Source organism: Haliaeetus albicilla, chromosome 18 (assembly GCF_947461875.1).
Source record: "Haliaeetus albicilla chromosome 18, bHalAlb1.1, whole genome shotgun sequence".
In the NCBI taxonomy this organism is placed as follows: Eukaryota; Metazoa; Chordata; class Aves; order Accipitriformes; family Accipitridae; genus Haliaeetus; species Haliaeetus albicilla.
In genome coordinates, this window is record NC_091500.1 from 15,556,944 (window position 1) to 15,584,498 (window position 27,555).

The 27,555-nt window shown below is 37.7% G+C and overlaps 1 protein-coding gene across 8 annotated transcripts in view; it reads right to left on the reverse strand.

The window, feature by feature from the left end:
* The window catches only part of GREB1 (growth regulating estrogen receptor binding 1), a 115,220-nt gene that overhangs the window by 70,792 nt on the left and 16,873 nt on the right, over positions 1 to 27,555 (reverse strand). Inside the window, exon 1 of one of the 8 annotated variants that reach the window (XM_069805787.1) lies at positions 8,606 to 8,654. The exons of the other annotated variants lie outside the window; for them this stretch is intronic. The gene's annotated coding sequence lies outside the window, so the exon portion shown is untranslated. Of the gene's footprint in view, positions 1 to 8,605; positions 8,655 to 27,555 lie in introns of those variants that run through there. 8 annotated transcript variants of the gene reach the window in all.

The window sequence follows — 27,555 nt, forward strand, 5'->3', positions numbered from 1 at the left end:
CTGCTTGGTGAATTGGTTAGGACACTTAAGGCTCCTGAGTCAGCACCGTACGCAACTGAACAACTCAGTCAGGTCGCCATGACATGAACACTCTCTTGTCACAGTAGAGCACAGGAAGGTTTCAAAGCTATCTATTCTGCAACTATGGCAAAACCAAAGTAATGAGTCCACAGTATACCCTGGCAAGCTGTTCTCTAATTTGTGTGCTGGCTACACTAAATGATAAATGGTCTGACTTTATGTCTTATTAATATAGAAGTGCTGCGCTGGGTCACAGTGCTCCTGGCCAGGCACATATCAATCTATCAGTCTGAAGCATTATTAATGTCAACAATTTTGTTCCAGGTTTTTGGAAGGAATGAAGGTAGGGTGTTTTAAAGAAAGGGGAGTGTCCTTTTGCATTATATATATATAACAAAATTACTAAAAAAATCATTAAGTGTATACTGTGGGTACTTCATTTGCTAACAGAAGAAAAGATTAACAGGAGGACAGAAACTAGATATGTAGCAATATTATCTTTGTGTTGGTACTATGCCTGTATCTTCTGAATAAAAGGGTAGGAAATCAAAACAATATTTGAGAGATTATGTTCAGTATAGTGCTGGATATACAAAGAAACAGCTTTGTATCAAGTTTAAACAAACACTGAATCTTTTCAAGGTACATCTAGAGTACATGTACAGAGAATGTTTATTTCTGGTAAAGGTATATTTATCGAATGTTTCCTTAGGTCATAAATTGCAGTACATCACTTCAGAAGATGAAAGCAATCATTCTGAAAATTGAATTTTCTTTTTCCTATGGCTCCAAGTCATGAAACATTCAGATATGTGCTTGATTTTAAAGTCAGTTAAGTAACACTGAAATTAGTAAAATCAAGCACTTATCTAGGCGCTCAGTTGAATTTAGGTTTTGCATAACCCTTGCATGCAGGATACACTGAACAATGAAAAGAGAATATTTTTTGGTACAGCTTGTGAAAATTTGTTTCACCCTTCACTCTCAGGGTATGATTTCATGACTGGCTCAAGCTGCTCTAAACTCAAGTTAGAGCTGAAAAGGAATGTCTCTCACTCTTGATCATATATCCCCCCTCTGTTGTTCAGTAGCATGGATCTGAGCTGATATGGTTGAAAACTAGTAATGTTTGTAGGGTTATGTTCAGCTAGATCAGATCTCTCATTTAGCTACGCATAAAGTATATGGCCATTAATATATGCAAAAGAAAAGTGCCAGAAACACGTGGCTAGGGATGGCAGTGAGAGCAGGATCTTTTTCTCCAGACTTTAAAAAACATTTTAAAATCTTAAAACTACACCTTCTGATACTTCTTCTGTAACACAAAGGGGAAAAATTGAATTTTAAAGCCTGCTGAGGAATCCCTTGGAGACTTAGGTGATTTAGTGTTTTCACTCAAAACATTTTTCATATTAGTAAAAAGCTTTCACTGTTTATTTGGTAATTTTTAAAAACATATACTCTATACTCTATATACACTCAGCGTTTAAGAGGCATTTGGACGATGCCCTTAACAACATACTTTAATTTTCGGTCAGCCCTGAATTGGTCAGGCAGTTGGACTAGATGATCGTTGTAGGTCCCTTTCAACTGAAAGAGTCTATTCTATTCTATTCTTAAATTATAGATGCAAGCACTGTATGAAAGAATGTGAAAAAGAAACTGTACAGAAAGTAGTAAATAATTCTCTAGGAGACTGACTGGTATGTTTCTCTGTTACTATGGAAGTGAACTAGAAGTTTTATAAATGTTCTATACTTAATGCCAAATATGAGAGACCTCAGTCATGTCATTTTCAAGTAGGGTACAAAATCATTCAGCCAGGGAATGCAGAAATCACTGTCTGGTTTCCTATCAGCACTGTATAATTGTGTACCTTAAACATATTAATCTGACAAGATGACACTTAAAAGACTGTATTGAGCCAAAGTTTAGAGGAATCCAAAAGGAAAAAAAAAACCTCCAAGAAATAGATATGAATGTATGTGAAAGCATGTGATTTTTGGAAGAGTCATTTTTAATGATTTACCATTAAATGTCATAATTTACCATAATTTTAATAATTTATTAATTAATAATTTAATAATAACAGGTCAACAGTAACACAAGCCAGAAAATTCACATTTTAAAGAGGTATAACTTGATTGATGCCAGCTAAACATACCTGCCCCGTAAATGTAGTGCATTCATAAACAAAATTTCTCTAGGATGCTGCATAGGGTGCTGTCCAGAATGAAGTCTAGGATACTGCAGTGCCTATCTCTGACTTTGCTTTGGGATTGGAAACACCACATCACTCTTAAAGACTATTAGTATAGACTAGGTGTTAAAGATGTTAACCTGATATTCAGTAATGGAATGCAGAAAGTAAAAGGGGCCTGCCTGCTTTGGATATAGACATGGAGCAGAAATTCGGGAGGAGAACAGGCAAGCAAGCACAGAGGGGCCTATTGTGTTTGATTAGTACCCACAGCAGGAATGCCAGGAATGGGTGATGAGCATGGAGGTTATGTGTAAGAGATCCTGTATAGAGAACCAGTACGAGTTGGTCAGTATGCAGCTGCCAATGCAACATACAACAGAAAAGAGTGTGTCTGCCTGCTGAAATGAGTTGCTGAATCTGTGTGAAAAGAGTCAGTAATGTAAGTGATGAATTGACAGAACAGTTGTTAGGGGAAAGCTGACCATGTAATTATCCCAACAAAACGTATGTAAAATATATACCTTGTACCTAGACACTTACAGAAAAGAATCCTCTTTTTTACAGGAATCTACAGGGCATGTTTTCCAAAGTCTGAGAGCATTGGAATAGAAGTGAAACAAGGGACATAACCTCACGTTAACAAGATTTTCAGAAGTTCAAAGCACAAACTAAGATACAAGGACAAAAATCATAAACAGCATCATGAAAACATTTTACCAGGACATTCGTTTATAAGGAAGAACAAGGAAAGAGCTGGCCCACTGTGCAACCAGAAAGGAAAACTAAGAGTCGACTGTTAAGTTTAATGGTTTTTTTCCCAAGATGAGCCAAGGTTGTTTGTGATCAAATGACTGATTCGTCCAGCAGCTTTAGCAGGGAAAAATGGAGACTATCCCTCCAAAACACCCAACAACTTAGGATTTGAAGCATTCTGCATGCAGACTGCGTATGAAGGAACTAAAACTGGGTCCTGCCAAGCAGAATGACTGGTCTAATTGCAAGACAACTACTTTTCTTCTCAAAATGTTTTTAAAATGGTTGCAGGCATACCTGCCTTTTGTGTTTATGCAGTAATATTGGAATGTGTATAAAATCTTATATAAAATGTCATACATATAGGCTAAAAATACCTACCACGTTGAGCTTTTCAGGGTACTTATGTGGAGCCCAGATGGTCTCCTCCATGAGAAAAACGCTCAGTCTTGTGCTTTGGACATGTACAAAAGGAGACCTTTAAGACCATCTAACTATAGTGTGTGATTCAGCTGCCTAACCACAGGCATCTTCTAGCTTTGAGATGCCCTGGGGTATCCTGTCTGGATTCTAGCTGCTGCTCCAAGGAAGCAGAGGTCTGAGGCAAGTCCTCTGTCATATCTGCCAGTCCTTTAGGGACATCTCAGGTAAACCAACAAACCTCACATGAAACGAGGCACCTATATTTAGGCAACTGAATCAGACTGCAGTATCTACTGGTTCACTAGGCAGAAATTTCCATTATAATCAATAAAATCAATGAAGCTGAAAGAGTGATTCAGCTGACCAGCCGCTAGTGTTTATTTACTTCAACATGAGCTGAATCACTCACCTGGTTCCATTGGCCACATTGGCTATATCTTCATTGACTATCAGGAGTTGCAGCTGTAGATGTCTACATAAAGAACTCTATATTTAGGAGTCTTGGAGCTCAATTCAGTTGCTTACACATAGATGTTTAGTGGTCTTTGATATATTCCAGGGTATCTGAGACAGCTGCATAGGTCCATAAAACACAGTGTAAGACCTGCAGGAGACTAAGCCAGGCAGAATACCCAAGGATATCTCGAATGTCAAAAGAAGCATGTAAACAAGAAACTGAATCAAATCCTTAATCTCAAACTAAATCCCACTCTCATACTCAAAAAATTGGCATGTCTATGGATATATGTACATTGGCAAACAACTTGGCTTCCAGTTTGCTTCTAGTTCCTGATCACCAGATTGTCTACACTGCATATACATCAGTTTACATCCAGGCATTCTGCACACAGCTTTAGTTCTGCTGATAGTTGAATAAGGCACTCCTTTCTCTAGGCAGGATGGACAAGATTGTGTCAGGTTTGCTCCCATGGCCCTACACAGTTCTTCAACAGTTTCCCAAAAGGTCTGGTGCCCTTACCCACCTCTCATTCCATGCTCCAAGGCATGCAGCACATGCCATGCCATGAGACCACAAACAGTCCTTTCTGGCTAGCTGCGAAACACACTTCACTGTATTTCGGTCATCTGAACACACGTGCACAAAACCTGTGCCTCAGAGGCACAAAAGTCATGTGAAGAGCGCTGCAGACACAGCCTGTCCATTCTGAAGAATGCTACCCTTATCAGTGTGGGTAAAAGCCACTGTACAGCATGGCCCTTGGGCCATATCTCCCTGGACAGCTGTGGGTCCAAAGAACTGGAGTTGGATTCTCCCGGGGCAGAAACAGCTAATCACGGTTCTCAGGATTTCAGTTTTGAGATATTCTGTGTAAATTCTTCTAAGTCTTTTGCCTGTATTTTTTCTTTTTCTTTTGTGGTTTTTTTTTATTTTTTCTGTAACCTCAATGCCCTTCCACTGTTTGACTGTAAATTGGGGATAATATCACTTCTCTAAGGTGCAAAGAACAAGACTGCAAGATATTCCAATCACGCTGCCAGAAAAAACACGTCAGGAGACTACTCGTCAGTTTTTGTAGGTATTAAAGAAACAGGAGTTTCAAAAAAGATGTTGAGGAGAGTTGCAAAATAATGTGCAGGCATCTACTGTGAAATACTAACAAATGTGAAGGAAACTGAGGAAGTAAGTGTAGCGAACTGCTATTTATAAAGTGAGCGGATAGCTGGAATAGGTCTGTCTTTCATATGAAAGTGTATTCAAGGCAGATATGAACCTTTTTTAAATACTGCTTTGTATTTAAAATAATACAAGTACTTTTGTTCTTCATATCACTGAATTGACAAGGATCTTAACCACGATAGTACATGTTTTTAAAATTTCTGAGAAAAAAATTGTTATTAAAGAGTAAAATAAATGATCAATTAAGCTTTATAAAGCAACCAAGTGCTTCAATGATGAATGAGAAGAAAAAAAAATAAAAACATGAAAGGAAATACACACTTGCCAAAAACTAGAGAAACCAATAAATTGCCATCTCTTGCTAATGCCTCCTTAAACATAAAGTGCACAGACCCTCAAGACCGAAAAATTAAAATAAACAGGGTCATGCTGACCTTAAGGCAAGCAACAGACTTAATTGCTGCAACAGACAACAATGAATCATACCGAAGCAAACCTCCCATTCCCTTTCAACAGAATGCATTATTAATTAGACACATTGTTTTACAACTGGTAAAACCTATGCCAGAAAAAGCCTTCATTTTCTCAGTGCACAACAGGAACATTTCAGAGTGTCTCAACTGTTTCTTCATCGCTCTTAACGGTAACCGAAACTGTTGCTGCTTTCGTATCTCACCCACATTCTATTTTTATTCATGCACTGCACAAAAGCACCCACTACTTGTTCAGTCATGCTGTACCTGTGTAAAAATCTTAAATGAATGTTCAAAGACCATTTTTTAAAAACTTAAAAGCTACAGCCTGACTGATACTTCTGTAGCTATTAATGGCTCTAACTCTCCAAAACACTTCCTTAAGAGTGTTCCTTCTTCTCTAGTAATTGTCGTACTGGCAGAAAAACCTCCGAACCTCTACGCTGAGTAACATCCATTTGAGTGCTTAGAAAAAGAACTCTTAAGAACTCTCAACCTTCTTCGTTCTCATTGTTAAACACCTCATATGCCAAGCCATGTGATGCAGGACACTGTATGGTACATTGGGTCAGGAGACAAGATGTGGCACCATCTTATACCTGGGGAACAGACACATTGCATTCTGTTGCGAATGTGAACTGAAACTAATCGAACAAATCTTGTGCTCAGTGTGTGTGATTTGATACGCTTGCATTAACCCACTACCTACCTCCAACCTCAAAGACAGCGATGGTCCTATTCTGCTGCAAACTATTAAGGATACTTATACAATTTCCACTGTCATTGCCATATTTTGTACCTGTTTCCCAATCTGCCATTTATATACGTTCCCAACCCCTATATACTCTTGGGAAGGAATCATGTCTGTGTGTACCAATGGATAGCTTTTTTCAATATTCAATGAATCAGAGAGGAATACATATATCTGCTTGTAAGAAAAACGAATATACCACAGCACAACTACACACACAACTGTTCTACTACAGCACAACTTTCAATCAGACCCTCTTACTTTAATTACTAGGAATCTAATTAGAGTTTTAATCTCTTTAGTTTACCATGGTTTCATATACATTTTTCTTAAGAATTCTATCATCCGGTCACTTGATTGATACTAAAGAGCTTAGTGCTGCATATTGGATGCATTAACTGAGAATGAGCACAACAGCATAGTTTTCAATCTCAGTTAAATAAAAACTGTGCTTTCTTAGTTTTGAGAAGCACAAGAATCTCCAATTTCTCTTTCTTCAGATCGTGGATTGTGTATCACAATTCCTGAATACTTCAGTGGTTAATAACATCACCCTTGGATAACCAAAGGGAAGTAAGGTTATGTTCTTCCTCCATTTTACTGATGGGAAATTATGGTCTGAAGTGATATTATCATAGCTCCCATGGGCATCTGTATCCCTAATTACAACTGAAATCCATGGCAAGTAATGTTATTTATATACTCTTAAGAGTCTGAGTTCAAATATTTCAATCAAAGTCATACAGGAACTGTGAGAAAGCTCAGATCTGAATGCAGCTCTCCTGGCACACCTCTCTGTACTGGATCGTCATCTGTTCTAGCACCTTATTAAATATTTACTTATTTAGTTTAAATGCAGGTAGCTGTGTGGATTTTGGAGGGTGTGGAGGAGTTAATCCTTCAATTTCTGTAATTCTACTTGGAAAGCCTAATGATATGGCCATGTAGAAACAACCTTTGAAATAAGTTTTCCTATAAAATGTAGATTTTTTCCTTATTTAGGCAAATGGTGCTAGAAATTCCCTGTAACTTCTAAATTATTGTAACCTTTAGGTGAGGAAAAATAAAGCATACAGCTTTCCCATCTCCTGTTATCTTCCTCTAGGGTTTCTTAATTGATCTGCAATAAGAGTAGAGATCAAAATCCAGTGAGATCAACAGGCTTTGGGTCAAACCTGACATTGTTTTCAACTGTTTTATGAATGACCTCAGAAGTTAACCAGAATTTCTGATGATATTCATTCCTTAAAATATTGTACGTTTCAGTGACAATTCAGCATCATATCAAACTTTCTATAAGTGTTACAGAAATGTAAGAAAAGGTTCTCCTCTATAATGCATTTAGTTAGTTATACAGCTAGCATCTTATTCCTCTGATTTGCCAAGCTCTCATAGTTATCAGTCACATGGCTCCACTAGCAAAGAGAACAGATCCTGCAAATTTTTACGCTGAAAATTACTCACATCTAAAAATGTTAACAGTACTGGAACAATGTAATGCTGAAACAATACAAAACACAATGTCAAAAGATTAGCAACTCTCAAATATCCATGCAAGTGTTACCTGTTTTGGGTGTTAGCTATGCCGGAGATACAGAGGCTCTCAGTGTGGCTCCAAGCAAAGCCAACTTAGATCTCATACAATCTATCAGGTTAAGTATAGGCCATGTAGCCACAGCTACGCTACAGTCTTCCAGGTCTATTCCTCTACTATGGGTTGTACAGATAGGTCCTGCTGAACTGAGAGTCAATACAGAACTATTCTAGTTAATACTACACTGTGTTAGCCAGCACTGCAGTCTCCGTATTAACTTCTTATCACCCAGGTATCCCAGCCCCACCTTACCTTGTATAATGGGGAGCTACCTGTGGAATAAAATTGAATAGGCCAATAATCCAAAGATGCTGAAATGCTGCAGTCATAAGCTCACAGTAGGTTTTAGGTACTCGGGTAGACAGGCAAGATAACAACAGACTCCTTTGAATACTACTCCTTTGAAAATTACTCAGACTCTATTAAAAATGTCAGTATCAAGCAACTAAGAAACAAATCCTTGTTTTCATCCAAGGAAAGGTGGGTAAGCAGCTAAATTTGCTTTCACTTGCATCTGGAAGGCTATGGAACAAATTTCAACATAAGAAACAGGATATAAGTTGGAGAACACAAATTGTGACTCCCTCTGCATCCATGATTTGTAGGGCTCCTTGTGAACAATCTTAATACTAGCTGCCTTTTGGTAAGGCCTGTAAACCCACAGCAGAATAGCACCCACCAGAATCAAGCCCAAAAGCAAATATCTTTACATGCGAGTTCAGAAAGGTTGCGAAAATGTCGTACTCACAACTCTTCCGCAGAGTAAATTCTAGCAGGTGGAGACCCAGCTGTTGGTCCTAGTAATAGTAAAAATGACGGTTAAGCAGAACTCAGTTCAGCCTGCCTCCTCCAGCCCTACTGAAATATCTTCTTCCCTTTCCCTAGAGATATGACAAGACCAGATAACACAGATATGGTCAATTTTACATAACTGTGTGCTAAAAATGGAAGAACCAGAAGACAAGTATAAAGGATTCCACATTTATTTAAATTTCACATTGCATGAACCAGTTTTATAGTATCTACCTCATCACCTAAGAAAGTTCTGTAGCTGACAGTGAAGTTGCTTGTACATAGCGATTTTTCTAACATTTAAAAAAAAATCAAAACAGGTCTAGTATTTGCAAATAGCATAAAATAGCATTAGCAGACCAGGAATCCAGCTGCCTCTGTTTTTCCATTACATAAAAATGAGAGGCAGTTATTTGGAGGCGCTATGAATACTATTTTACAAACTTTGGATCTTTTTTTTCACATCCTGTTCTTGAGAATCAATTCATCACTACTGTAAGTTTTATTATACCTAATTCAAAACAGCACAGCCATTTAAACAATTTTAGTCTATCAATTGACTCCAAGCAAAAAATACAAAGGAATGATTTTTGCATCGTTTTCTCATATATTAACATCATTGTGCTTTTAAACCGAGTACATAAAAGTTATCAGCTGTGAACATAGTATGAACAATATGAAAATACTTTCATTATACTATCACCATATAAATTTTAGTGCAGTTTCCAAGGCCCCAAAACTTAGCTTTTAAAAGAATACTGAGTGTCAAATTGCAAAGACAAAGGTCCTACAAAATCTATTTTAGCCTAACATTCTACGCATCCAAAATTTGGTGCTGAAATAGCAGAGCAACTACATATGATGCTGTTGACTTTTGGAAAAATAAGTAAAAATTTTAAAAAGCAAGCATTTATTATAAAATGACATGATTAAGTACAACGTTTGCTCATTTATCCTCAGAATTTACCAAAAAGCAATTCTGGACTCAAGTCTGCCAGAATGATATTGAATTCGTCAACAAAATTAGAACTCAGTTTGACAGATGTGTGATTTCTGACATTATGCTGAAAGCAATGTTAAAATCTTTACCATTTTTCGACACCTCATACTACAGAAAGGAAGCTGGAGAGGAAGAACACTGTCATTATGACATTTTTGCCATGTTTGACATTTTGTCTCGCTCTGGTTTGAAATCATTATTGCCTGTTATACGACACATTCACAAAAATTATTAGTAGGAGAGGCAATCCAGAACAACAGATCTATACAAAAAGGAATACAAATTACAAGTAGTAATTTTTTTTTACCATAAGAATCTTAGGACAGCACAATGTCAATTATATATTACATAATGACAATCATATTCTCTCTCTCTCTCGTACATATGTGTTGTACAATCCTAATGATTATGGGGTTTATATTTGTAATTGTAGTGGTCAAAGAAAACAGCTATTAAGAATTACTTCTTTGTACCTGGAATTATTTTATACTTCTATAGTAAAAAATGGCCTAGAACTTCAGTGTCTTGGTTGAGAAAAGCAACCTCAGCAGTGTATTAAGTGACTTTCTTAGTAATTTCTAACGTTTGAAATTTTTTTGTTTCCAAGAGCAAGCAAAAAGCAAATCAGATTTTAAGAATTAAGAGAAAAGGAGCCAAGAGAAAAACACAGAACATGATTATGCCACTGGATAAATCCATAATCTGCTTGTACTGGAGTGCACTGTGTGCACTTTGGGTCCACTGTGTCACAAAAGACATAGTAGAACTTGAAAAGTTTCAAAGCAAGACAAGAAGGAAGACCAAAAGTATTAACAAGCTTCAGGACTATCTAGTTGGCTGGGTTTCTCCAGAACAGAAAAGAGGTGACTTAGAGGCATATGCTAGAAGTCTACAAAATCATGACTGGCACATCAAGGGTACATAAGGACAGATAATTCACTGTATCTTCAAGTATAAAAATTAGGACACTCATTTATATTACTTTTAATGCCATTATTTCAGTTGGTTGAAAGTGCCTCATATTTTTCAAAAAAGTGGGGCATTGCTCTCACATTTGAGTATTATCCATTGTACATTGTCCCTGCAGCAGAGAACAATCTGTCATGATCAAGAAAGATTTAAAAGAACAGAGTTCATGTGACTAGATGAAAGAATGGAATAGCACTTTAAAAAGACAGCACAAACAGTACAAAATTGTATGTCTGAAACACTACAACTGGACATATTGCACCGACTGACATGTTAGGAACAAGCTTTTATATAACAGCAAAATTCTTGCCTTAAAGGGCTGACTCTTCCACATCTGCCAGCATCCATTTATCCTGTAATTTGTATAAGAGCAAAATTCTTTGCTTAAAGGGGTGGCTCTTTCACATTTGCCAGCATCCATTTTCCCTATAATTCTGCATCCAGTGTATTTTACACACACATATGATTTGTTCAATAGCGGTAAATATTTCAGGGAAAAGACAGTCTTTTCCCTTGACATTTGATAAAGGCTCTTTCAGAAAAATCTATCTTAGCTTTATGGTATAATTTGCAAGCATGAGGAAGACACATTCAGAAATGTTAGCACAAGGTCAGCAGGCAACAGCTTTAAACTTCTAATTCAAACTTTGAAAATTACAATCTTCTTTGATTCTGAGCAGGTCACTTCATCTGCCCACCACAGGGCACCTTGGTCCCACTACTTTGTCCCATATCTCTGATTTTGGGAGGCTTAAGATTTTCCTAATTTGTTATAACGCATCTTAATACATTAATGTTATGATCTCAGCTTTTGTTTTCTAAAACTATATATATAGTTTTTCACTGTAAAATACAGATAATTCTACTTACTGAAAACATAGTGAAAAATTTTCTTGGAAATGCCTTGTATCCCAAAGTACTGCCTATTTTGTAAACACTGCAACACGGCTTTCAGGAAACAGCATGGCATTAGAACTTAACTTTTGAAGAATAAAGAAAAACATTATATTAAAAGTACCCAAACAGTAGCTCTATGACAGAATATGGGATGAACCATATATGAAGAATTCTAAAGAATTTACCCTATGTAGGGAAACATCTCCATAAGTACTGAGGAATAATCATTGTAACTGTTGCTTGTCTACAAGCTAAGACTCAGGAACATTATCTCTGGCTAAAGAAGAGTATGAGTCAAGCTCACAAGGGGCCCAGAACACTTTCAGCTAGAAATACTACTTTTCTTCATTGTCTCCTGTGCTAAAAAATGTGAAGAAGAAAAGGGAGGAATAACTGGTTCAAATTGCAAACCATACCTCTACTAGAATTCTGTTGTCGAAGTCCTTCCTTTTCTTCTAACACTCTGACAGGTAACTTCTTTCAGTGCTTGACATTATGGACTTAGAAATAGTATATTATCTTTTCCTCATGATCTTCTGCATTCAATTAACAGTCTATATACTATATGAATAGCATCTTCCCTTTAAGGTGCTTATTCTTTACCAAACTAGAGCTTTATAAAACTTTTACTTTATAAGCAATTCTGAAGCTTTGCTTCCTTCAAATAAATTCTGCTTATCACTTTCTTAATTTCTTCAGACAACAGTGTCCTAGTATGCTATTAAGCTCTTTTTAAGCAATAGCTATATTCTAGTGAAGGATAAAATAAATCAGGTGGGTAGGCACTACCTGTACATACACACATATCAACACATACACACACATAGAGTGTTATGTGTCCTCAGGCTGAGGCTCAGTTACCAGTGCATAACATGACACTTCTTTATACAGCAGTTTCCTTCATCAGTTGACATTCATTGCTCTACTTGCATGACCTCACAAGAATTTTGCACAAAAGGCAAAGACAAAATATGCCCTTTATGCAGTAATACAACTTTTAGTTATTCCTATTAGTCACTTTTTCCCTATAAGTCACATTCAGCAGTCCTTAGTGGTAGACTCCGTAGAAATCAGTTTATTGGAAGACCCATACAGATGAAGCCCCTGTCATTAGCGCTACTCAATAAGGCAGGCCCTCCCACTCCTGTGAGGTTGCAGTTTCACAGCAACCCCATCCATTTATCAGCTACATCCAAACAGAGAATGTCATTCCTTTGCTATGTCTATATTGGTAAATAAAAACAGGCCACAGGTCATTCTGTGGCATGTCCATGCTAGCTTTCTTTGACACATGTAGTGCCCCATGCCTTTGTAGACATAACCATTATGTGTGGTTTGAGACAGAATTTTAATCAATGCCAGTGCTGTGTTGCAAGTCATCATAGTGATGCTTTCACAAAATGAACCTGAAGGGCTGCGAAAATGTTTTAGTGGGAAAAAGCCTGCTGGGACAGTATGCGAGGACCATGCACATTGGGAACAGTCCCTGATGCATGCCATTCTCAGCCCAGGCACTCTCTGGAAGACTGTTAGCTGCCACAGGCCAAAACCGTACCAGGAACCACTCTAATCAGAAGTTCCAATGCTCTCGCTCACCACAAGCCATTTTATTTAGCACTGCAGACTCTGCCTTCAAGTCCATGTGCATCCTGGTCACAGTTTTCCCTTCTTCATCCTACACTCTTTGATTTCTTTTCTATTCGCTGTCTTTTAAAACCTGTTCTCTCTGCCCTTCCCAAAAGTGATATACACACTCCACTTCCACTTACTTCTCCTCTCCAAGAAATGAAATATTCAGCAATGAAACAGCTAATACTGACACTTACACACCATTAGGCTTTAAAATTATCATTGTTATGAAAGATTAAGAAAGTTGCATTTTGAGACTGTGTTGCAGACCCAGAGGCGCTATTCTGGTTATATTGCAGCTGCACATATACCCGTGCAACCATAAGAAGAGACATAATTTTCTTTACCTTTAAACTACATAGACTAAGCAAATACATGAGCAAATTGAGTATCTGCCTTCTTCATATTAGTAAAGCTTCTACATCAACTCCTGATTTTCTGTGGGTGGATTGTCCAAACTGTGATTTAAGTTTTGTCTTCGCTCCATGCGTTTGATTACGCGCAACACCATGGAGGGTGATGCACTGCTCAGGCCACTCAGCAGCAAATTTCTTCAGGCTATTCCCATTCTCCTCACAAAAAGGTTCATGTTTTTCATGTGTATTCTTATTAGTTTGCTTATTTTAAACTGCTTTTACTTCATGTCTGTTACTCTGTCCCATCATTATGCAGTATCAATGAGAACTGACTGTACAATGCTAGCTCTTCATTTTTTGAGGCAAGTCAGACTAGACAGGTGATTCATCACACATAAAAAGAATAAAAAGCTGTATGATGACAAAACGGCCTGAGAAATTTCTTTAATTAAACTACATTAAGCCTGCTTTTATGTTTTTCCTGGCATAGTAAGAGAGTTATTTTAATTTCATTTTAACTTAAAATTATTTCAAGCATCTAACCAGCTAAGTAATAACAAGCCTCATTTTAAAATATAGCAATTAAAGGTAAGAATCTCTTTTTTTGCAGGGGAGCTGATACAGTTTGCTGCAAAATGTCACCTGAACTTAGGCTGCAACTTCTCTGAGCATGAAACCTGTACTATCCAGCAGCATTTACTTTTCACTTCTTTTCAGATTACTCAAATTCCTGAGCACTCTCCCATGGTACGTAACAGGTTTCCCATCTCACTCTTTCAGATAAATTTGTGACAGAATTTAAGATCTCAGATATCAATACATCTCTAGTTACCCACCATCAAAACTCTCTTCTGAAAGACTGTTAGAGCAAAAGCTTGCTAAACACCATAGGAGACCTTTTTTTCAGAAATTACTGAAAAATTTAAGTTTAACAATTTAATCTAATTGCACCATATCATACACACCCGTTTTTTTATATGTGACATAGTTCAGAAGTGAGATTTAAACCATTCTCTCATGACAAAAACAAGCATATGCATAAGACAGTGCTATGGAGAAGCATGGGAAGTCAAACACAAAAAACAGAAGAGAAGAAATAATAAAAGCAACTCATTTCTTCATTTTAGATTTGTTGCATAATTTCAGTGGCCTAGCTACTTCTTTTATTAGGAAAAATAGTGAATCATATAATCATAGAATAGTTTGGATTGGAAGGCACCTTTAAAGATCATCTAATCCAACCCCCTGCAATGAGCAGGGACATCTTCAACTAGACCAGGTTGCTCAGAGCCCCGTCCAACCTGGCCTTGAACACCTCCAGGAATGGGGCATCTACCACCTCTCTGGGCAACCTGTTCCAATGTTTCACCACCTTCATTGTAAAAAATTTATTCCTTATATCTAGTCTAAATGTACCCTCTTTTAGTGTGAAACCATTACCCCTTGTCCTATTGCAACAAGCTCTGCTGAAAAGTTTGTCGCCATCTTTCTTATAAGCCCCCTTTATATAGTGAAAGGCCGCAATAAGGTCTCCCCAGAGCCTTCTCTTCTCCAGACTGAAAAACCCCAACTCTCTCGTGCTTTCCTCACAGGAGAGATGTTCCATCTCTCTGATCATTTTTGTGGCCCTCCTCTGGACCCACTCCAACAGGTCCCTGTCCTTCCTCTGCTGAGGACCCCAGAGCTGAACGCAGGACTGCAGGTGGGGTCTCACCAGAGTGGAGCAGAGGGGCAGAATCCCCTCCCTCGACCTGCTGGCCACGCTGCTTTTAATGCAGCCCAGGATACGGTTGGCTTTCTGGGCTGCGAGCGCACATTGCCATGTCATGTCCAGCTGGCTCATCCACCAGTACCTCCAAGGGCTGCTCTCAATCCCTTCATCCCCCAGTCTGTATTGACACCGGAGGTTGCCCCGACCCATGTGCAGGACCTTGCACTTGGCCTTGTTGAACCTCATGAGGTTCACATGGGCCCAGTTCTTGAGCTTGTCCAGGTCCCTCTGGATGACATCCCATCCCTCAGGTGTGTCAACTGCACCACTCAGCTTGGTGTCATCTGCAAACCTGCTGAGGGTGCACTCGATCCCACTGTCCATGTCATTGATGAAGATATTGAACAGTACTGGTCCCAATACGGATCCCTGAGGGACACCACTTGTCACTGATCTCCATCTGGACATTGAGCCATTGACCACTACCCTTTGGATATGACCATCCAACCAATTCCTCATCCACCTAACAGCCCACCCATCAAATCCGTATCTCTCCAATTTAGAGAGAAGGGCATTTTGGGGACCCTGTCAGAGGCCTTAGTAAGTATTTCTAGTACAATTTCTTATCTTTCATTACATTCTGTAAACCTCAAAGGTGGTCTGGAAATCTTTATGACAGAAATTACATTTTTCTCATTTCCTTGACTTCTGTCTTATTGTTACCTATAAATTATGCATTCGTGACACAACAGAATATGCCTTCAGCTGGCAAACAGCATTGACCTGTTCATTAGCTAAATCTGTTATCTAAGCCACAGCTGAAATATGACACCTGAAGACATGTATCACTTCTGACAAAAATTTAAATTCATCCATTTAGCCATAGGATCAGCATTTAACTATAGGATCAGGATCTCACTTCTGTAAACACTCCCTTTTTATGTGGAGTTTGTCCTTCACTCATTGGAAATGTTCTCTTGTGTAAAGCTAGGGACAGAGATGTTTGCAAAATCAGGATGCAACTATGACAAGAAAAAATGCAGGTGTATTAAGAAAAATGACAAAATATTATAGGAGGTGCAATACTTTGTTCTCCATCTTTTTCTAAAAGTAATCATATTATATATTATAAAACATATTAACTATAGATACACATGCTGCAGCATTAGTATTCAAGATCCATACTCTGAAAGTGAAAAGCATTTACTTTGGACTCTCAGTGTAGCAATGAAAATGAATACAACCCTCTAGCTTTTCTGGGGTCAATCAGGCATGCTAGCAAATCTGCAGCTCTTCAACTTCTTTACTAGATGAGGATATAGGAAGGTGAGTAATGGTGAGTCATCTAGCAGCCCAAAATATCAGTTTTCAAGTGTAATATCCGTCCAAATAAATAACAATTATCCCAGCACATCTGTTACTTGTTATTAAGTTTAGTGTAGCAAGTGTTACTATTATACATGTTCTTCTAGTTAAAGTTAACTTGTACATTTATATCAAAGTTTTCCCTTCAGTCCTAGATTACAATGAAATGAAACACAGTAGAGAAACATATTCTTCTTAAACAGTTTAATTTCAGACTTTTGAAAACATATTGCACTTACATTTTTAGCTCTATTTAGAGATGTCGCACAACTATGTACTGACAAATCCCAGCTCCAATTTCCTGTTTTTAAGAAAGTGTCACCGATTCGACCACATTTGTTTTATTTTTGATACTTATATTACCATTTGCCTTAAGTATCTTATATTAAATTCATATAGTTTTCTTATGACAATAATGCAATTATATATATTGATGTGGCCTAATTTATTAGTAAAGATTTCAAGTATAGTCTAATTAATAACATACTCTTAGCAAAATGTGCACAGCAATGAATCCTAAAAGCTGGTTTTATCAAATATTCCTAGAGACTGATCCATAACCAGAAATTCTACTTAGCCCTCAATCCTGCAAAGAATGTATTTTACATTGCGTCTACTTAGTTCAAGAATGACAGCACTATTGCATAATGACACAGGCACTATCACTGCTTCTAAATCAACAAAAAAACCCAGAGTTAGATTCACAGGAATCACAAGCACAGGCTCATTTCTAGTCTGACTTCTCTTTTGCTACGTATCTTAGGCTTATGAGCTCTCACATGGCTGGGGCCCCAGACTATTACCCTGGTTGTTCACCACTAAAACTTCCAATATCTCTTTGCAAAATTGGGGACTTAAAGAGCTTTGATCTCTAAAAAGAAATCCAAAATGACAAGGAGCAAACAATATTTTTTGCTTTTGCACATGGGCAATATTAGAAAATACTCATAATAAACTTCATGTCTCGTAACTTTTTCAGAACAGATTTTTTTATTGCATTTAGCACAAAGAAACAGCTAGCAGTGGTTATTCCTTCACCAGTGTACAAAAAGGGTGAATAGGCAATACAGGAGCTGAACTATATTAGGTACAGGCTTTGTTTTGATATTGTAACTTATTTGTTGATGAGGAAAGCAATCCATCTTGAAAATGATGGCATAACTCTTCCAGACATCAAAGTCAATGTTTTAAGCATGAATTGCATCAAATATCAGCTCATTTTTTTACTTTAAAAATACCTCATTACATGCAACCCATGAATAAAAAAAACACAACCTCATTTGCAAGTGTTGAAGGAAGGTGGGGTTTTTGTTTTGTTTTCTCAGAACAGTTCTCCATGCTATGTCAAAGCAGGCAGAAAAGGAATTCTTTAGAGTAAGGTCTCATTACAGATACATTATGAAAAAACATTATAATTGATTCTTCAATGTGCAGTGTATAATTTACAGGCTCGACTAATCTGCATTTTTAGAAACTAACAGTTTGTTTTACTGGTTATTGCAAATGTTATTGATCCGCTTTCTTGCTGAATTAATAGCACTAGCATAGGACAACTCGCTTTCTCAGCTTTCACAATGTTTTCCTGAAAAGAGGCCCATTACATGGCAGGGGGCAAAGGACAGGCCTAGATAACACTGTTTAGACATTTCTTTGATGTCCACAGGCATCATCCTCGACAACTGACCACTAGAGACAAAAGAGCACTCTTAGGCTGCTGGAAATCCCAGCCATTCTTCTCACTACCTTTTGATATCCCAAGGCTTCTATACCCTGACCTCTGCACTCTGACATCCTTATTTGAAGGATGGTCAGCCATGTCAAAAATTCTTTCCAAATTTAGCCAATAAACTAAGGATTTCTTTTTGCTTTTCATAATTGCTTGGTGTCCTAATGTACCAGTGAGAACACTAAGAAGATTTTACAAAAAGAACAGAAGGAAAAGTGTCAATGAGAAAAAACTTTCAATTTTCTGGTTTTGAAACCTTTCTCAAACATCTACTTTTTTTCACAAACCACTCTGTCTAAAGCTTATTGATGACGCTGTATTGTGCACATGTAGCCACAGTACTTCTACCTAGTCAGTGTCATATAGAATTCCACTTTGAACGTGCAGATGTTGCTTGCTAATGTAATTTCCCTCAATAAATGTACACATTTTAAATGGTGTGTATGCTGTAGTTTAAGGACTGATACTAATTTCTATACATTCATATTTTAAAAAGAAATGTAATTTCAATGTTTCTCAAAACACTTTCCTCCCTACACATGGTGTGATTGATAATTGGATCATTTTCCCATTGTCTTTCAGAACATTTAGAGAAAACATTTTCCACAAAACTATCAGAGATGACCATGGGTACTTTTAATCAAGCAGTTTCATTTTCCCCCTTTCTGAGGGATTAAAATTGAACAAAATGGTCAAATAGAAATAATACACATCTAGCCAAGACACTGGGAGTCCCCTAACATCATTAACAACACAATACATTCCCTACAGCTTTTAAACAACATTTTCTGCACAAGCTCAGCCAGGCAAACGCCTAGAGAAACACCCTTCTCCCTTTCATTATTATGAGAAGTCCTTCTGAAAACCCACTCTAGGTACGTAAACAAAATCACATACGTAAGTAATAACTCTAACAAGACAAACTTACTGACGATCAATAAGTATGTACAAATTTGGAGTTCAGCCAAAGTAGTGTCTATATTCAGTCTCCTGTACTTTGACAATCACTTTTGTAACACACCACTAAAATATAGTCCTGCCGTGAAGTTCTATTGCTGGGAATTAGGACAAAGTCTGGTCCAATATTTGATGGATTTCACAGTACACACTCTTCTAAACTAACTTTAATTTTAAAAAAACTATGGCTAAGTGGTAAACTGTTTTGCATTGATTTTTTTTTCAAACTGACATTGGTACAATTTTTTGCTATACTGACAATATTCCTCCTAATTTATAAGTCAATGACATACCAGTGATAATGCAACAGATAAAGAAAGCATACATGCCAACATTTTAAAAATAAAACTATTCATAATTTATAATGCAAACATTGGGATTTATAATGCTTGTTTTAAAGCCAATTCTAAATCACCTAATATTATCTACTTAGCTCAACCAGTGTTTATTTACTTTAATGTAGATGTCTATCGGAAAAGAGTGAAACTGAATTCATAAAAGGAATGGAGTGTGATTAGAATGACCCAGGATCTTGCCATCTTTAGAAACCCTCTCCTCCTCCATATTAATTTACTACCATAAAAAATAAGGCATTTGCCAGCAAAATGTAGAAAAGAGAGAAAAAAGAGGGGGGGTGTTAAGTCTTAGAAATCAAAACGTTCTCAGACAAAATGCTGAGGTTAGCCATACAAGAGCTGTTAGAACTGATCTTACTGGTTTTGGTGGCTTTTGAACTAAACCAGACCCTGAGCATTTTTGCTCAGTGATTACTCTTGTTATTTTAAAAATAAATTGCACGTCTTTAGACAGAACAGGGGACCTGACTCTGAATCAGTACAGAGCCCTCAGAGCAGCTCCAGCATGAAGGTAAAACAGATAAAGTTAAACCGGGGTAAAAAAAGGTCTACTGACCCACTAGTCTGTGAATATTTTCACTTAGCTGAATACTGACCATAGATAACATAAACAACATCCAAACAGGCAACATATATATGAACCTAAGGTCATATCTATATAGCAACGTGAAAAGACTAAAAAATCAGTGGTGTAAGTTCAATGCACATAAGGCCATTGACAAATCTTCCAGTTCTGGCAGTGTCCACTGAAAAGATTACAATCGCTTTTATAGAGGCTCATTATTGCTCTGATGTTAGAAATTATTGCCCTGACAGTTTTACCCACATCATTGCTCCTGTGAGCAATCCCTGACCCTCTTTAGTGAAAAAAGTTAAAACTGTTAAAATAATAGACCTTCACCACCCCCATTCATTTCAAGCAAAACAGATTGGGAGCCATGCACGGGAGCAGCTCAGCTGGCAGAGTCACCTGTGATAACCTCTGACAGAAGTGCAATAATGAGGTACTAGGGGAAGTAACCTTCTTAGCACAGTGGCAGTCAAAAGATGTGTGAATAAAGCCTTAGTAAATCACACTAGATTTTCATGTGCATGCTTTTATACATGGCCCTGACTGTAGGCAAATTCTATGGCTGCAGTTACACTTAATTCTGATGTAGGTAGAAGATATAAGATTGAATAGATCATTCCTTTGCAGTTCTGCTATTTGTCAGACTATTCTTTCTCCATTGTGCCAAATTCATTAGGATTTGCCAGACTTTCATCACATAACCTAACAAACACAACTGTGTAAGCAGTTTCTAATTGGTATATCAAAAGATGCACCTTAAAAAGAAAAATATATTTCATCCTGGATCCACAGAAGCACACAATGGAAAAAACAAACACCAGGGAAGCTGAACTGGGATATTGCATCACATTACACACAGGGTAAGAGACCTACTTAAATAGTATTAGAAAATTGTGTGGGATTAAAAAAGTCAGAAGTAATTGTGTCATCCATTTTGCCTAGTGGGAGCAGTTTTTGAAATAAATTAGCTCCAGAACAATGCCTAAGTTTTGCCTTAGAGGGAAATGGTCGAATTACTGTAAAAAAGATCCCAAGAGAGAACACCATTCAAACAGAACATCAGCAGTGGGCTGGAACCTGGGAATGAACTGAGAAGCCAGGTCACCTGCCCCCCTTGGCTGTACTCTTTTTCATACCAACTGATACTCCCAGTTGTATCCCTCAGCTGCCTTTGGCTTCCTCTTGTGCATATGAAATGCTAGCTGCATAACAGAAAGAAAAGAACTAAAATAAGCATCAGAATGTGTCGGGAAACTTCACTGCATAAAAGAAAACAAGACACACAAGAAAAGACATAGACTAGCATCTATAGAAGACTACACACAGTCACTGCCTGAGATTTTACAGATGTTAATATTTTAATTCATGTGAAATTGAATAAGGTAAAATGACCTTTTGAGATTGTAGGGATCCTTTAAGGCAAAGTAATAACGAAATGCTAAAAATGCATAGGTATAATGAAGCATTTACATTTTCAGGGATTATAAAGTCATTATCTAGCTTTTTAATAAGCACATCTTTTTTACAAATTGCAGTGTTAAATTTAGTAGAAGACTTGCATTATAGCTGGAGAATACTACCATTTTCTCTTCATTTTAACTACTCAGCCAAACTGAGTAGTAAACATGTAAAAAACATGTACCTATTTTGTTACATACAGTAGGTGGAATCATTGCCTTCCCCACATGGGAAGGCAGCCCATTAGGTAGATATGGTATCCATACAAGAAGCATCCATATGGATAGTGATGTTATGGCTTGATTGCTCAGATGGATGGGAGCACAAAATTAATCACACAAAGCAATATTCTAGATCATACAAAACATATATGAATTAAGCTATAAAGATATATGGCAGGAGCATAACAGAAAAAAGAATGACCAGTTGTGGAGCCAAAGATAGGTCCATTAAAGACTAGCAGGTCCATTAACCAAAGAGCCTCATTAACATAGCTATCTGAACTGGTATGAATAAGACCAGTTTTTGCATCAGCAAACCCACTGCCTGTTTAATAATCCCAAGGAAAAGAGAGCTGACTACTTCCCTTCTATTCTGTCACCAGTGCTAAGTACATCTTCCTAGAAAACAGCAACACTGCCTGTTTTCATAGTTGTTCCTCCTATTATTTTTCTGAACAGAAGCCCTTTTTTCTTTTTTGTATTAAACCTCTGTATGTGACTGTTAAATTGGAAGATGTAGGATTGTCAGTGTAAAGATTGCTTGTAGACAAGTACATGAAATTAATAGCTTGCCTTTCAAAAATCCCCACTTTCCCAGCCCACAAGAATTGTATCACAAAACTTACTTATGTATTATAGTATACAGAGCTTTTTTAAAAAAAAAAAGAAAAGAAGGTTTGATGGAAGAGGAAGGAAATGGCAGAAGAATCAAAGAAATGTAGAGCAGAAGGTTGGAAACACAGTTTGTAAGACAGAGACTGTGGTGATGTTTTGGTGCAAAGTAACCTACAGTCTCTTACTTCTTTATTAAAGCCTCACAGACAAAAGTTTTTAGTCATGGGTAACTATGACAGAGCAGCTGATCAAGCATGCAGCTGAGCCACGGTAACTTACACATATATCCATAATACATGTTGCCTTTTTTAGGCTATAAACTCTTGTTTATGCATGTACGTTTCAAGTTGGGGTCATGTGAACTTTAGCGGCAATATTGGTACTAATGTTCATCAGTGGGCTAGCGTAGGCAAATGGAAGATACTCTAAAAATGGAAGTTGTTATAGTTTCACTCATCATGTTTTTACTAATTTTACTGCTGGTTTAGGCATGGAGAAAAAAGGCTGGTTGCTTTTTCTAAGTTACAATACTATGAAATTTACAGCTGACTGTTCAAAGGCAGTCAAGATACAGTAACATTACAGGACAACTTCTATTTCATATAGAAAAAAAATCTCACTGTCATTTTGAGGACAAACTTCTCAAAGGCAAGACAACAAGATGAGGGCTCAACAAGTTATAGTAAATGGGGTTCCATCAGACTGGTGGCCAGTCACCAGTGGGGTTTCCCAGGGCTCAACTTTAGGGCCAGTGCTCTTTAATGTTTTTATAAATGATCTGGATGCCGGAATCAAACATACATTAAGTAAGTTTGCCAATGATAACTAAACTAGGAGGAGCTGTGGACTTCCTCCAGGGTTGAGAGGCCTTACAGAGAGATCTGGATAGACTAGAGAGCTGGGCAATCACCGACCATATGAAATTTAACAAAAGCAAGTGCCAGATTCTGCACCTGCGACAGGGCAATTCTAGTTATACATACAAATTGGGAGATGAGAGGCTGGAGAGCACCCTTGTGGAAAGAGATCTGGGAGTTTGGGTTGATGGCAAGTTGAATATGAATCAACAGTGTGCCCTGGCAGCCAAAAGGGCCAACCGTGTCCTGGGGTGCATCAAGCACAACATAGCTAGCTGGACGAGGGAGGTGATTGTCCCACCCTACACTGCACTGGTGCAGCCCCACCTCAAGTACTGTGCGCCATTTTGGGAGCCTCAATATAGGGACATCAAACTGTCAGAGTGTGTCCAGAGGAGGGTGACCAAGGTGGTGAAAGCTCTCGAGGGCAAGACTTCCAAGGAGCAGCTGAGGTCACTTGGTTTGTTCAGCTTAGAGAAGAAAAGGCTGAGGAGTGACCTCATGGCAGTCTACAACTTCCTCAAGTGGGGCAGTGGAGGGGCAGGCATCGATCTCCTTTCTCTGGTGACCAGCCATAGGACACAAGGAAATAGAATGAAGCTGTATCAGGGGAAGTTCAGATTGGACATGAGGAAAACGTTTTTCACTGAGAGGGTTGTCGGTCACTGGAACAGGCTCCCCAGGGAAGTGGTTATGGCACCAAGACTGTCAGAGTTCAAGGAGGGTCTGGACGACGCTCTTAATCATATGGTTTAGTTTTAGGTAGTCCTGCAGGGAGTTGGACTCAATGGTCCTTATAGGTCCCTTCCAACTTGAGATATTCTATGATTCTATGATTTTAGTACATAGCTTCTTCCATGTATCCGGATTTCCTCCAAAGAGATCCATAAGCAAGAAAGTGTACAGTATGATGGCTCTCACACAAGTATTACATAAAAAGAAATGGACTTTCAAAGCACCTGATACCAACTTCTCCTGACATCACGGACAAATGTCTGGGAATCTACCACTGTAATCCGAACCTACCACATATGGCTGCAGAGCAACACCCGATATTTATTGATGAATTCTGAGGCCTGGTACCAAAACTGAGTAAAAGTCAGAAGGATCTAACCAGTGTTTCAGAGCTTAGCTGTTCAAAGCTGTCAGCAACTGTGCATTGCCAAGCTTCTAACCTGGAGCAACAGTATACAGCATCCTTCTTAGTGGTAAGAATTAAACCAGAAGATTTACCAATATCAAACTCCACAATATAATCTTCCTTGGTGATTTTATGACTCGTGCCTTAGGATGTAAGGAGATTGACCTTACTACCCTGAAAGCCAGATACTTACAATTTCTTTTTTTCAGTCTGACCAAGACCTAGACAAACATCGCTAGACAAAAGTAAATTTTCAACTAATTCAAAATTAACTTTCTAAACAATCCTTTAAATGGCAAGAGAAAATACATTCCAATACACTCAGATTATATAAGAGACAGTAAATTCCACAGTAATCCATCAACAATATTAAAACTATAGTAAGTTCTCCTTGTGGAGCTGCACCCTTGTTTTACATTGTAGAAGCCTATTTGCCCCTAGAGAATGGACTGCAGTATCAGAAGACCAGAGCTTTCCAAACAGCATCTCTCTGATTCTGCACCCAGATTTGCTTCACAGAATTTAAGACTTTTCCAGGTCTTCGCAAGCTCTTCTAAATACAGAATGTGCACTGTATGTTGCTTTTTGTTCAGCCACCCTCTTGCATGAGTAGGCCTGGTCGAAATCTCATGACCCTCACCATGCTGGGCCATGTATCACACACATGGGATTGGACTAATGCCACTGCCTAGGAAATATTCCTTCTAAATGGTCTTTCAGGTGGGGATCCCACTGTGAGGCAGTGTACTACAGTACATCAACAAGATTTCTCTCCTGCTTTTCCAGCATCAGGTGAGCTTCAAAGCAGGAGATATATTATAATGCTGTGCTGTAAGTCTGTAAGATGCTTGTATGATAGCTGGGGGGCTGGATATTGGGTCAAACATTTGTCTCATGCTGAGAAGACATGAATTGGCTTATCTCCTCTCTTTTAAGGCTCTCTTCCTTCAAGGCACTTCTGAGCAGCAGAGACATAATTACCACTGATGAGAACGCTATGCTCTTCTTTACACAAAAGATGACAAATGACAAAAAATGTGGGAATATAGCAGAACAAGGGGGAAAATAACTAAGTGTACAGCAACATATACATCTGTTGACAGAAGATTTTTAATTGAATAAAATGATAAAACTGAAAACTACTCATCAAAGTCAGATACATTCTAGCAAGTCTGAACTGGCTGGCGTCTAGATGCACTTCCTCCTCAAATGGGAGTGACAAGTGACTTTTTCACAGATGGCAGGAATGATTGAGGCCAATTTACATCTGTATGTCTATGCATATCTCCACAGCATATTCAGGCATGGGTTTCAAAAAATGAGGGCCCAAACCATTTATAGTTCCATCTATACAAAAATGCCATTGAGATCTGGATCCCTCACTTAACTAGAGCATCCTTTCCATTGCAAACATGTAAAAGTCACAAATGTTTTCATTAAATACAAATGAATTTACATAATAAATCAACCATTCCATTACCTCTGGGGTGAAAATACTGAAAACAGCTGTCAGATTAGGATAAAAGAATCTTTATAACTCTACAGCAACTTCCAAAGCATTCTCGTGTTCAAAAATATTTTCAGTACTGTTATTACAAATAACATACTCAATTATAACACCAGTGAAATCTACGGTTTTATCCACCACTCTATGCGTATGGTTTGACCACTTTGTGTATGGGGTATTAATTTGCTACTTTAAGCTCTAGTTCATACAGAAACTGGGAAAGTACAGAGATTTTGAAAACATGTGAAAGAGTGGTTCCAAATCAGAAAAGACTATACTTTCCTTTTTTAACACACTAAACTTCTAGTTGACAGAAGCAAACCCAGTGCTTTTAAACTTGCCTATACACCCATTCAAGTCCTCTTGCAGTTGATACTTACACCCTGTAAGTGAGGACTTGTATGATGAAATCATCACAGAACTGCAGTCATAATCATTAGAAACTAGCTTATCATTTCAAAACACTGTATAATGACACTAGAACTTCACAGGACAGGATCAGATCATTACTTTTATTTTAAATAAATGTTTACCCTTGGAAAAGGGATAAGAAACATTGTGGAAATAAAAACTTCCCATCCCGAAAGACAAAATCTACATATTTTCTCCCTCTCATAAAAACAGAAGACCTAGCCCCACACTTTCCTACTAAGAAGCTCTAAAAACTAAGACAACTAGGTTAAAAACAAGGATACATTTTGCAGGCAACCATTTAAAACAACATGAAAAGTGTTAAAAGACTCAATAAGCTAAGTATCAGGATGAACTCTCATACCTATAAGTACATCTGGGATGGCAATTCTTTGTCAGTACTGCCTATTTTTATGACTGTGATGTTAATATACTTTCTACAAATAATTTTTCATTTCTATCTACTGCATAGATACATTAAATATGCCTCCAACATCATTACAGATTGCTTTTAGTACATAAAGTACTGCTGTACTGTTTAGTTAGAAAAAGAATATTTTCTTCATATAACACTCAATCAGTATTTTAAAGCTTTTTTTTCTAAGATATACAATGTCTAAATGGCAATTTTCTTTTATTGTTTCTTCACAAATACACTACTGGCTATGTTACTTCTTAGACTTCCTTTATTCCTCACATAAACATTCAAGCATGAAAGGCAACACATGGGTAATGGCAAATGAAGGCAAACTGAAAATCAAACCAAGGTTCTTCAGAATCCTTAGGTGTAATTATAAAGGAACAGCTACAAATGTCTAAAAAATGAGTGTGACATATTTAAATTTCCTTAGTAAATTACAGTATCTCCTGCCACAGTCTGTGTAAGAGAAGTTTTGAAGAGTTAGTCAGATTTGCAGACTGACTGAATCATTAACCACAGTCTAAGTGGGGAAAAAAGCAAAGAATTTTCAGCTGTAGTTAAAGATGCAATGCTTTCCCTGCGCATGTGTGTAACACATGAATGCAGTCATGTTTTTGTGTAAGTAGGGATGTTTGTTTGTAGATTTTAGTTGTTATTAGTTACACTAGCCTTTTATGCCGCTTCATGTAGCTTTTATTCACATGAAATAAACCCACAGTTGTGCCTGATCTCAGCTAA